Source organism: Lithobates pipiens, unplaced genomic scaffold, assembly GCF_037356315.1.
Source record: "Lithobates pipiens isolate NorthernLeopardFrog02 unplaced genomic scaffold, aLitPip1_a1.2 Scaffold_13, whole genome shotgun sequence".
NCBI classification, from domain to species: Eukaryota; Metazoa; Chordata; class Amphibia; order Anura; family Ranidae; genus Lithobates; species Lithobates pipiens.
The window spans coordinates 217,482,251-217,495,742 of NW_027507718.1; positions in this window are offsets into that span (position 1 = coordinate 217,482,251).

The window sequence follows — 13,492 nt, forward strand, 5'->3', positions numbered from 1 at the left end:
TCTATTTCTAACTGCAAAATAGAAAAATACGATATGATTGTGCTAAGGTAATACTTGCTTTTGCTATATTTTCCACCAAGTTGCCTCCTCAATCAAAATGTATTTTGCACTAGGACTGCAAATCACAGCATGCTTAACCACTTCAGCTCCGCATGTTTTTTTTCACTTCCTGACCAGGCCATTTTTTGTGATACAGCACTGTATCATTTAACTGACAGATATGCCGTTTACCTTGTTTACACAGACGGCTGCTCCGTCTCTCCTGTGAGCGATCAAGCTATCGTAGCCACCAGACCCACTGATTGGCTCCAGCTGTGTCCAATCACAGTGGAAGAGGCGTGCACACGCCTAAATTGCATGCACAAAATCACGTACAGGTAAATGTACATGGGGCAGTCCAGAAGCAGGTAAAAGTACATTTGTATCTTTCTTAGCTGGAGAATCACAAGAAAGTGTACATGTCATTGCAGTGAAAAAATCATATCATGCTTGGTGGAACATGTACCAATGCAAAAAAAAAAATGAATATTATTCATTGGGAAGAGGCTGTTTGCAAGCAGCTGAAAGGGAAATTGGAAAAAAAAAAACTTGCATGGGGGAGATCTTAAAGCTGTGATTGATATATGAATCTAGGGTACAGCATCAGCAACACTGTATTGTGCCATAATTTAAATCAAATAAATGTGTAATACTTTTGCATACTTCTACATTATTCATTTGCTTGCATACAGCAGCAGCAACCTAATATGGTTATTTTTCACATTTAAAAAAAAGTCTTAATTAGGTTGTTTTTTCAAAGACAAAAATGTCTTATGTAACAGACATAAGATCATAATTGACCGCTGGAAGCAGCAGGGACAATATAAAATCTATTGCAAAGTATAAACTTAAAAAAAAAAAATTGCCAAACAGTGAAAAACAAGTCAGTTAGTCACATGTGTCCTTATTTCTACTATGTAGAGTTTGACAAAATGTCAACTCAGAGTGCACATAAAACCTATATTACAGAAAATAGGCAGTTGTTTTTGCTGAACTAAAAAATAACAATGACATATTTCAGAGACAACAGCCAAACAATTGGCACACTGGATGGAGAATATGGGAGCAGATTTAAGCCAAGCTATAGGGGAGAGATTATTCAATATTCACGCAGAACACAGGATGTTACCTGCCAACAAATTTGACATTCTTTGCAGTGGTGAAACAGCTGCAAAAAAAAATGGCATGTGCCAAATAAATGTATTGTTGCAACGAACAACAACAATGGACCCAGTATGAAGGTAGAAGGAGGTGTTAGTGGTGCCTGGGTGTGCTCATGGGAGTAGGAGATGGAGATGGCGGCAGGAAGTGTGATTTATTTCAGGACTGCAGTAACATTTGTGCCAGTTAGATCTTCCTGCCAATTGTAACCTCCCTTTATGGTCTCTTTGCTCACCTCAGCATTAGCAATTTATTGTTGTACTTCCTCTTGGCTGATGCTATGTTGAAATATTTAATTAATAAAAATAAGGCAATACCACCTCCCTCTACGTGAACTAGTAAGTGCCCTACTTTTAAGCAGGCTTTTTTTTAAAAGATTAATCAACAGTTACAATAAGTCTGAATTATTCTCCAATTTACTTATGCAAACATGGGGCATGCAATAACATTCACTGGCTGTATACAAGGTAGGAATGCAAGGCTTACATAAAGGGGCCTGCTTCCCTAAGACCCCTTTCATACTGGGGGTGTTTTGCAGGCGCTATAGCATTAAAAATAGCGCCTGCAAACTGCCCTAAAACAGCTGCTCCATTCACTCCATTCACTCCAGTGTGAGAGCCCTAGGGCTTTCACACTGGAGTGGTGCGCTGGCAGGGCTTCAGAAAAAGTCCTGCCAGCAGCTTCTTTGGAGAGGTGAAGGTGCAGTGAACTCATCGCTCTTCCCCATTGAAATCAATAGGCAGCGCTGCTATACTGCGGGCAAAACGATGCTGCAGCGTCATTTTGCGGGCGGATTTAACCCCTTCCCAGCTGCTAGTGGCCGAATAGCACCACTAAAACGACGTTAAAATAGCGCCACTTTACCGCTGATGCCCTAGGCGGCACAGTGTCAAAAGGCTTCTATGCAAATACTTGTGTGTGATGTCGATATTTTTCAAAGAAAGGGGATGGGTTTTTTCTTTTACCGAGTCGGCAGGCATTTCTCATCATGAGTGACAAAAATCTGCATTGCAGTACTACGTGATTGATGTGTATTAACATGGTTTGGGTTTTTTTTTTGTCAATAAGTGAGAAATTTTCGTTTACTATTTACGTACATTTTTTTGTGGCTTAGTAGGCATACTACTCCCCATGTTGATAGCATATGGCCTGGTTTGGTTCAGAAGGGGTATAGTGTATACTCCCTCCTTCCTCCTTTCCTGGCCTGCCAGGCAGCATAGGATAAGGTAGAGATTTTTGCAGGACCTCATGCTTTTTTTCTTCTATTTATTTGTGGCATACAGTACCTCTTAAAATCCATACCAAACCTGAATGGTTTACTTTAATGCATGCATTCATGCCCAGGAGTTATCATCATTTTTTGGCAACCTTTCTTCAAAACATTTTGACATCTCTAATTCATTTTCTGCACTGTGACTTGCTTTCCTTCTTATTTGTTCAGCTTCATTTGCTCTCTAATAGCAGGAAAGAAGACTAATGACTTTCTCCATGTTTGGCTCTTATTAGGGTTATTATTTTAACACTTGATATTTCAATGGCAAGTAGATTTTCTCTGTTGAGCTTCAAAGTACAATTAAATGTGTTTTTTCCTTTCATGTAAGCAGAAATATCACACCACAAAAATCCACTCCAGATACGTTCCTGATCAGTTTTTTGATTACAGTTCACACCACACGCATTTCCAGTGCGTTTTTTGTACAATTTGCTATGTTCCAGTACAGTTTTATGCAGAAAAATTGCAGCACACTCTACTTTAGTTTCTGCACCATGCGCCTGATCTGCTCGTAGCTCTCTCCATATAATTTTTGCTCTTATCATATTGCCAGTGTGTATTTTCTCCATTATGCTCTGTACACACGGTCGGACATTCCGACGACAAAATCTTGCATACACACGGTCGCACAAAGTTGTTGCAAAATCTGATCGTTCAGAACAAGATGACGTAAAACACGTACGACGGGACTATAAACAGGCCATTAGCCAATAGCTTTCGTCTCGTAATTTATTCTCAGCATGGCACTTTGTGCATCGGAATTGTCTAGACACGATCGGAATTGAAGCAATTGGATTTTGTTGTCAGAAAATTTTAGATATGGATCTCAAACTTTGTGTGTCAGAAATTCAGACGGAAAAAGTCTGATGGAGCCCACATACGATCAGAATTTCCGACAACACAGTCCGATCGCACATTTTCCGTCAAAGTCTGACTGTGTGTACAGGGAATTACACTCACTCTCTCTTTAAGCCATCACTAGCTTAAAAAAATCATTTAGTTAAACTGTTAAACCAACAAGAAAGAAATGACTAAAGACTGGCAAAAGAAGCCTGTACAACAATGTTTTCACTTTCTTTATCATTTGTTCTATTTACAGTATATCCCTCTTTTACCATTTGTGTGTCTTCAGCCTTAATTGCATATCCCTAAGCTATTAAACCATTTCACTTTTGCAATTGTTTTGTAGCCTTTTTATGCACTTTCGCTACAGCTCTTTTCTGCATCCCTAATTTGTATACGCTGTATATTCTTTTGTCCCGCTCTCATTCCTTATTTCCCTCTCTCTTGTCCCACTCTGCTTTCAGTATGTATGACTCAGAGGAAGCACTTACTAAATACAATATATCAATCACACAGAATGTGTATGTGTAAAATAATTTGCAATGCCTATATCTGACTGGTCAGTGATATTCATTTGTAGTGGCATAGCTTGCTTGAACAGTAGGGTAGTAGCTCAGAAATAAAGCCTACTTTTCTTTTACCTTTTATTAGCTGAATGTTACACATTAATATAGAATGGACTCACAAACATCTACAGTATGTTGTAGTTATCCATGAAAACAGTGCCAGTATTTCTAGGCAATCTACCTTTACAATGCAATTAGCAACCCGCTTGAAGTGTGGGGCTGTCATTGCTTGACCTTTTCCAGGAAAATGCTGGTTTCCTGCTTTGTCTGGCTTTATAGATAGATATAGAAGTGGTAGTCATCGATTGTATAGTTCCAATTAGGGGCACTTTTAGATACTGCCATGCACATTATATTAGATAACATAGGTTGACAATACTAATAACCGACAGATATAACACAGGTATATTGAGAAAGAAACTCATTGTATATATGCTGTATTTAAACACAACATATATATAATTTAAGAGAGGTTTTGAGTACTAAGATGGTGGCATTTACACTTCCTGCGGCCACAGGAAATGATTGCATATGAGATGTTTACAGCGGTGGGTGTAATGACAAAAAATGAGTACCAAGATGGCGACATAAACACTACCTGCGGAAGAAGGAAATTACTCCATATTGAATACGCACATAGTGGGATGTAGTGAGATTAAACAGGAAACCACTGAATACAACACACAAACCCTCTAACTAAGTCTATGGGTGTACCAAGATGGTGGTAACAATATGTCCAGTTCTGGAAACAGGACGTGGTTGAATTCTTACTGTGCAATCATTAAGAGTAGTAGGAGTTACCGGGTGTAGTAGGCAGGGCTTAATACATATAAGGCAACCAGTCATGGGTGCTCCAACTTCTGAAGATACCCAGTGGGAGGGACGAAATGTCTCAAGCAGAGGAGACCTAGTGACTGTTGTTTGCACGCCAAGACGGCATTTATTTGAACGTTTTTAAAAGTTGATGTAAGTATAATGATTTTGGCTTTTTATGAATAAATTTAGCAGTATTACACTATATACCCTTTTCTCTTCATTGTCACACGTCTAATATGGATATTTGATAACCAAGAAATTTGGGAAGGCAATAGCCATTTCTAAGTATAGGATATACCTGGCGTCTTTAATATTGGTGGAAGAAAGGTGATATTTTCACCAACACACAGAATATACCCAGCAGTCCTAGTCATTGATGGGAGGGGATATTTTAATTTTAACATCAGGTGCATTTAAAGATTATTGTTGGTGAGTGGGGATCCAGGAGGGGAGCACAGAGTGTCACCAAGATCTACACCAACTGTATAAGTTGCACAAGTTCAACACACCATATAACTATATGGATGCACTTTATATAATTTCACTTTGCACTTTATTTTATTTGCACTAAAATTGCACTGAGCACTTTATATTATTAATTAATACTATGACATTGATTATATTTATGTAGGCACTTTATCATATACTGTTTATTATTTATTGTTCATTGGGGCAGCGCTGAGTATAACATTCACATTTCATACCATGTATTAGATACTGTGTACACCGCCTGTACTGTATTAGAAACTGTACAATGGCTGCACTGTATATACTGTGTACACCACCTGAAGTGTATTAGAAACTGTGGAAACTTTGGCCAATCATGGATTTGGATTTGGCCAATCACAGAGAGTGCTGTGATTGGCCAAAGCATGTAGATCAGGTGCATGCTTTTGCAAATCATCATACAGCAATGCACTGCAATCTTGCAGTGCATTATGTTCGACATGAACATCAAGCTCATCCCAAATTGACAGCTAGGCAGTCATTGTAGTACTGACAACTTGGATGCTCATGTGATGGTCAAATGACTGGATGATTCATTAAAAAGTTGTGTGGAGAGGCAAGGGAGTCTGGGACTACATCCATAAATAAGCTCACTTCTACAACATAAAAGTGGGGCATAATGATGCATATCTGCCCCTAATCCCAGGTTTAAGAATTACAACAGAGTGACAGACTGAATCGCAAAGGTGGCTGCAGTTGGGACAATTGATCTTGTCTTGATGAACTTAGCGAATTTTGCCCACACATGACCAGAACATTTGCAGCAGAAAGTAACATATGAATGGTGACAGCAGAGAGGATTGCCCATATCTATGGACATGATAAAGACTGTAATAGGAAATGGTACAGCGTGTGGAGAAGTGCAACAATGACTATTTCAATAGTACTCTACCGGAGCTAGAGAGGGATGAAAGGCCTGCAGAGAATCGGCAGATTGACTCCATTAGTTCTATGCCCCAAGGGAAACAATGGACTTAGGTATTGTATACTGCAGTGGACACCTATTTAAGACTTTTGCTTTTTCATCCTTGTAAATGTGCAGATTGAGTCATGATGCTTTAACTGCTCCAAAAGCTCATAATTACTTATGGCTGTCCCAAAACAGGTCCAAAGCGATAAGGGCTCACACGTCATCAGATCAACAGTACAACTGTGGGCCAACGATTCTGAAGTGCTCTGGCTGTGCCACATTACATAAGATTCACAGCAGTTGACTTGATTAGAATATTTAATGAGATATTGAAGAACCAGATACGCAAGCTTACAGCCATATACACTAAAGGGGTGGTAGGGTCTGGGGCATAGATTACACAGTTGGAGTGCACAGTTCAATATTTACGGAAAGTTCCTGAAAGAACAGGGTCTACCATATAACAAGTCACTGTTTACCATGACATAGAAGCAAAAATTGATCTACCTGAAGCATGAGGAATGAGAGAGAATTTGAAGACACAGAAAGGTTTGAACTATTTGCATTGACAAATACACAAAATTGTTGCGCTAAAGTATTTGGACCATACAAGGTTGTGTCATCTGTGGGATGGGGGAAGGGTGAGATTGTCAGAGATATGAACATATGGTTCAAAAATCCAGTTGAAAAATCTGAGAGTCAATAGTACATTAAAATTGGCATAAGAGGGACTTCTGACAAGGGTGTAAGAATGTTTTTGGTTCGGGATCCATAGCCTGGGTGGTTTACCACAGAGATTGTAGCCGACACTGAGAAGCCAGCTTGCTGAAGGATAGAAGAACCTCTGGCAGAAACATAAAAAAGAAAAAACATTAAAAAAGACAAGCAGCACCAGATCTAAGTGCAGCAATAAGTTAACACATTTTAATGTAAAGTAATGCACTAATTAAAAGCAGGGTAAAAGCAGGCACATATTTGTAAAAGTCATATTGGGTGACAGGGTGAGACTCCAGATGATGTTGCAGGATCTCTCTCGGCGGCGCCGGTGTTCTCCGGTGTCCCGAGCTTTAAACTGCGGTGTGATGATGCTGTGATGTGCACATGTTCGGAGCATGCGCGCTCCTTCATCGAGTATATCGTTCAGCCATCTTGGAAGTGGTATACAGGATTGGCAAGGCGGGAAGGGCCAATTGAATCAAGGGAACCTCCCATTTTTTCATTAACCATATACAGGGGAGCCAAGAGGCAGGAATGAATCCTATATTGGTTATAGAGAGAGGGGGAAAGAGAGAGAGAGGACGCAGAGAAAGGTGAGAGCAATGCTTCAAGGAACAGATGAATTATATAGCTAGAATGGAAAAATGGTAAAAACAATCTGATTGGGGGTTTAAAAAATAACACTATGATATACATTTGGAGTGGAAATAACCTTGTATTAAAAATCTTATATTAAAAATGAATCTGAAAAAAATTTGTGATAATTAATAAAAAAATAAGAAGTACAAAAATATATATTTAAAAATAAAAGATAAAGATGAACATAAAAATAAAAATATGTTAAAAATGTATATGAAAGAGAGATCAATGGTAATAAGAAGGCATGGTGCAACTATATATATATATATATATATATATATATATATATATATATATATATATATATATATGTGTGTGTGTGTGCATATTGTCTTACAAGTATATACAGACCTCTATGTATACATAACATTTTTGTAAAGGAAAGAGGGTAACCTATACTCTATGATGCATATACTTATGTATACTTGTTTATATGTACAAAGCATAGTAATGTCTCAAGAAGACTATTGGGATCCTGTGAAGTAATATAGGGGAATTAATTAGTAAGTGAAAACATTATTTGTAATGGGGGGGATAAAGGGGGGAGGCTGATTTAAGGTGGCCCTATGGAAATGTTGTTTATAAAATGGGATAATGGAGAGATTGGGCAAGGAGATTTATATAACATAGTTGATTTATAAGTCTTCATTTAGGCCTCCAGGTGCAGGGGCATCAAGGGTGTATATCCAGAAAGTTTCCCTCTCCCAGAGACGTTTGAAACTCTCTGCAAGAGGGAGAGTCCTGGGCATTTGTTCTATTACAGAAGCCAGACCGGTAACTGGAAAAAAACCATGGGAATCAATCACCCCATCCCTGAGGACCCTCCATTGACTAGCCGTGAAGGATCGAGTTACATTCAAGACCCTCTGCCTCACTCACAAATGTGCACAAGGAAAAGCACAGCAATACCTCTGCAACAAAATAAAGCACTACACCCCAGGTCGCACTCTCCTGTCAGCTAACCAGAACTTCTTCCACATCCCCAAGACCCGTTACAAATTAAAAGGCAAACGAAGGTTCACAGTACAAGGACCACGGCTATGGAATGCTCTACCTGTGGACATTCGCTCGGAGGGAAACTATCTGGCCTTCAGAAAGAGGCTCAAGACCCATGTCTTCTGAAAACCCAGATGGACACTGGCAGCAAAAGTGCCCTGAGGCAATTTAGTTTGCATATGTAGTGCTATAACAGTTATTACCGTATTTATCGGCATATAACACACGCTGGCGTATAACACGCACACCCCAAGTTTAGGAGGGAATTTTAAGGAAAAAAACATTTAGGAGGGAAATTTAAGGAAAAAAAACTTACATTTAAATGCCCATCAATGCAGCCTTATCAGTGTCCATCTGAAGCCTTGTCAGTGTCATTTGCTGCCTTGTCATGCAGCCTGTCCATCATTGCAGCCTTGTCATGCAGCCTGTCCATCATTGCCGCCTTGTCATTGTAGCCTTGTCATGCAACTTGTCCGTCATTGCAGCCTTGTCATGCAGCCTGTCCGTCATGCAGCCTGTCCATCATTGCAGCCTTGTCATGCAGCCTGTCCGTTATGCAGCCTGTCCGTCATGCAGCCTGTCCATCATTGCAGCCTTGTGCATCGTTGTCCCCTCAGTGATGTCAGCTTTTATTTTTAAAAATGACGCCGCCGAGATGTCCTGTGTATCTCGGCGGCGCCCGGTAGTTCTCGTCGGCTTTCGGCCGCCTTCGGCCGTACTCGGCGGCTTTTGGACGCCTTCTTCCGTACTCGGCGGCTTTCGGCTGCCCTTGGCCGTACTCAGTGGCTTTCGGCCGCTCTCGCCCCTTCTCGGCGGTTTTCATCCGCCGAGAAGGGCCGAAGGCGGGCAAAAACCGCAGAGAATGGCCGAGAAGGGCTGAAGGTGGCTGAAAGCCACGAGACGGGCCGAAGGCGGCTGAAAGCCACCCAGAGCCCAGAAATCGCAGAGGATCGGCATATAACATGCACCCGCGATTTTCCCCTGATTTTAAAGGGAAAAAAGTGCATGTTATACGCCGATAAATACGGTAATTAATTAATTCCTTCATTCATTCATTAATTATTACCCAGACGTGGAGTCCATCAGTGAAATTCTTTAAAATGTCTGGGGATAGTTAGGTTACTGTCTTCTTCCACTGATCTATGGTGTTCACCGAACCTTTTACTCAAGGTCCGGATGGTGCGACCAATGTAGAGTAGGCCGCAGGGACAGGAGATACCATATATTACAAAGTCAGGGGAGCAATTGTAAAATTAATTTAGGAGATATATTTTACCTTTTGTGGTAAATTATTTTTGGTGATGAGTAACAAATTTGCAAGTTAGGCATAGTGACTTTTTGCATTGGTACATGCCCTTGATTGAAAGGAAGCTCAGGGATGGTGTAAGTTTTTTTGGGGATTTTAATTTACTTGGAGCAATATGGCTTTTGACATTTCTGGTCTTCCGATATGTAATCTTGAGTGTATTAGAGAGGCATGTATTGAGTGAGGGGACTTCTAGTAGTATTCCCCAAAGTATTCCCCAATGTTTTCTGAAGATTCCTTCCATCTCTGTTGTGAGTGGAATTGGGTAATGAACCTGGTAGTATGAGGTTGCGTGGGAGGTATTGAGTCTGTATGTGTTTCAATAGTTGAGGAAAGTTTGGAGTGGGTGGTAGATGTTGTACCATCTATGTAACTACCAGGGTATATTCTACATGTATTTATATATAATTAGTTGTATTACATCAGTATGCTATACACGATGACAGATGTTGGAGGGATGAACCCCTGGGTCTGGAAGAGATCTTTAGTGCGGGCTATGTCCCCAAGGTTAAAAGAATGGGTTTCATATTATTATTTATTTATTTTTTCAGTTTGGAACGTATAATGGAATGAGGGGTGTAGAAGGGAGACTAACTATCTAGAGAGAAGGGAACCATTTATAATGTTATAAGGTAAATTCCTGAGTAGAAGGAAGGAATAGCTTTAAGGGGGTAGGGGGACAACCTAGGGGTGGTAGGGGGATAGGGGGATTAAGGGTAACAGATTAATTAGGTAGAATAACATGCTGTAGATTTGGTCATATTTTTTAAATTTCGCTAAAATATAGGCTATACTATAATAATAGTCAACGTTAAAATAATTTGAAGTATAATTTAATAGGGCGATGGAGGTTGGGGGGATCCGGCTGCTCCCACCCCGGCTTCCTCTAACTACATTCCCCCATAGGGTAGCGCCCTTTTACCAATTTGGTGCTCGGGAGGGCAATAGCAAAGTTTTGCTGCTCTATTAGAAGCCCTCCCTAATAAAGGGGAGAGGGTTGTTGTTTTTTTGTTTTTTTTTGATATGGAGGTGGTGAACGTACTCTCATTAAATGCCAGGGGACTTAATATCCCCGAAAAGAGACGTATACTTTTGGAAGTCCTGCACCGTAAAAAATCTGATTTCGCATTCATTCAAGAGATACATTTTAAAGAAGGGAAGTTGCCAGTTCTGAAAAGCAGATTCTTTCCAGTGGTATATCATTCTACTAATGAATCTACAAAAACACGTGGCCTGTCCATAATTATTTAATCAAAGGTACCTTGGACCTGTATGGATGTAAAATCAGACCTGGAGGGACGATATCTTTTTTTAAAGGGCACGATTGGCGGTATTGAAGTAACTCTAGCAAGTTTATATGCACCTAATTCTCACCAAGAGCTCTTCATTAGTAAAACTTTAGATCTACTGGCTGAATTTGCCAGAGGCCACCTTATACTCGGAGGGGATTTTAATACCCCGCTAATACCATCAGAAGACACTTCATCGGGGTACTCATCAATACCCCCTAGCTCTCAGAAACAAATCGCTCGGACCTTACATAAAATACAGCTTATAGACGTATGGGGAATTCTTCACCCTGCAGAAAGGGATTATACTTTCTATTCTTCATCGCATAAACAATATGTTTATATGTTGAGTATTTTCTGATTCCTCGCTCTCAGTTGCAAGCGGTCTGTGATGTATCGATTGGACAGATTACATGGTCAGATCATGCCCCGGTTTTGCTATCTTATACATTAACTGATTATCTTATATCTAGAATGAGAACCTGGAGATTAAATGAGAGCTTATTACAAGATGAGGAGGTGTTAAATGATGTGACTAAAGAACTGGACTTTTATTTCCAGATTAACGAAACTCCAACATGGGCATGGTCTGGGAAGCACATAAGGCCGTGATTCGTGGGGTTCTTATAAAACACGGGTCCCATATTAAGAAACAACGATCTTTTCAGTTGACTTCCCTATTAAATTAGTTAAATATAATAAAAGCGCAACATAAACATGCCCAAACTCCCTTTCTAGAGACCGAACTTTTAATTTTACGGAAAAAAATTGCGGACCTAATGCTATTTAAAGCAAAAGCACAAATACAGATCTGCCGGAGAATATATTATGAATCGGGCAATAAATGTGGCAAATGCTTGGCCAAAACTTTGAGAGAGCAAGTACTGGGGAATTATATACCGCATATAATGTCATCAAAGGGTCAAAAATGTTACCTTCCTAAAGATATCGTGAGGGAATTTCAAGGATATTACTCATCTTTATATAACCTCCAGAAGGACTCCTCTTCCTTAGCCCAGATAAAGGAATATCTAACTAACTCTCAAATGCCTAAATTATCATCGGAGGTAAGCAAATTATTAGATGAACCTTTCACATTGGAGGAGATCTAAAAAGCTATTGGATCCATCAAAGCAGGAAAGGCTCCAGGCCCAGATGGTTTTACCATCGCATATTACAAGAGCTTTTTAGCCCCTCTGGGCAAATTTATGCAGAAGTTCTTTAAGAGCTTGGGACCTGATATGACATTCCCTCGTGATACTTTTATGGCATATATAGCAGTGATACCTAAAGAAAGGAAAAGATCCTACCACATGTGGTAGCTATAGGCCGATCTTGTTACTTAATATTGATCTTAAAATTTTTACAAAAATCATAGCTACCAGAATTCAAGAGCACATTCCAACTCTGATCCACTTAGATCAGGTTGGATTTGTGCCCACCTGTGAGGCTAGGGATAGAGTACCTTGGTGTTACTTATTAATGCCAGATGACATAAAGAATCACCCGTTGGTGGGGTTAACCACGCGGGTGTGCTCATTGCTCTTTGCTAAATATCATCTTACGTCAAATTACTCTTTATTGTATCCAATTCTGGGGAATCCTGCATTCCCTCCAGGAATCCAAGACTCAGTCTTCGATTCACTGAGGCAAAACGGTTATTATCAGGTATCTCATTTTCTAAATGATGGTAACTGGCCGTCTATGTCAGAACTCATAGATACAACGGGTTCCTTCAGATTAGACCATTGGAGAGCCCTTCAACTCACTCACTTCTTACGGTCCTTGCCCTGTCCGGACAGCTTTAGTCAACATCTTACCAGATATGAGACCTATTGCTCAGATAGAGGTGCTTTGCCTCATGCCCTATTAACTGTATATCAGCTACTGATTACGCCATCTGATGATTATCAGCCACCAGGCCTTGGTGCATAGGAAAAAGATATTGGGTATAAATTTACAGCACGCCAATGGCAAAAAATTCTTATCTTTACATATAGGTCCTCTATATGCACTAAGACACAGGAGACCAATTTTAAAGTTGTTACCAGATGGTACCATACTCCTGCAAAATTGCAAAAGATATATCCCTCCTTGTCAGACCGATGTTGGAGATGTCAAGAAGACAGGGGAACAATTTTTCATATTTTTTGTCTATGTCCAAAATTAGAATATTTCTGGAAGACAATCCAACATGTAGCTCAAAACTTCACGGAATACTCAATCTCAAATGACTCGGCTCTTCTGTTGCTTCACGCATCTAATATTCCAAGTAAAATCTATAAAAAATAAATCATCTGTCATTTTTTCGATGCAGCCAAGGCATGTGTGCCTTTATGCTGGAAATCCACACAGGCACCATCTGTGGGTATGTGGTTCAAAAAAGTAGAGGAAATCAAGAAAATGGAGGATCTAATTTTTACAAAACAT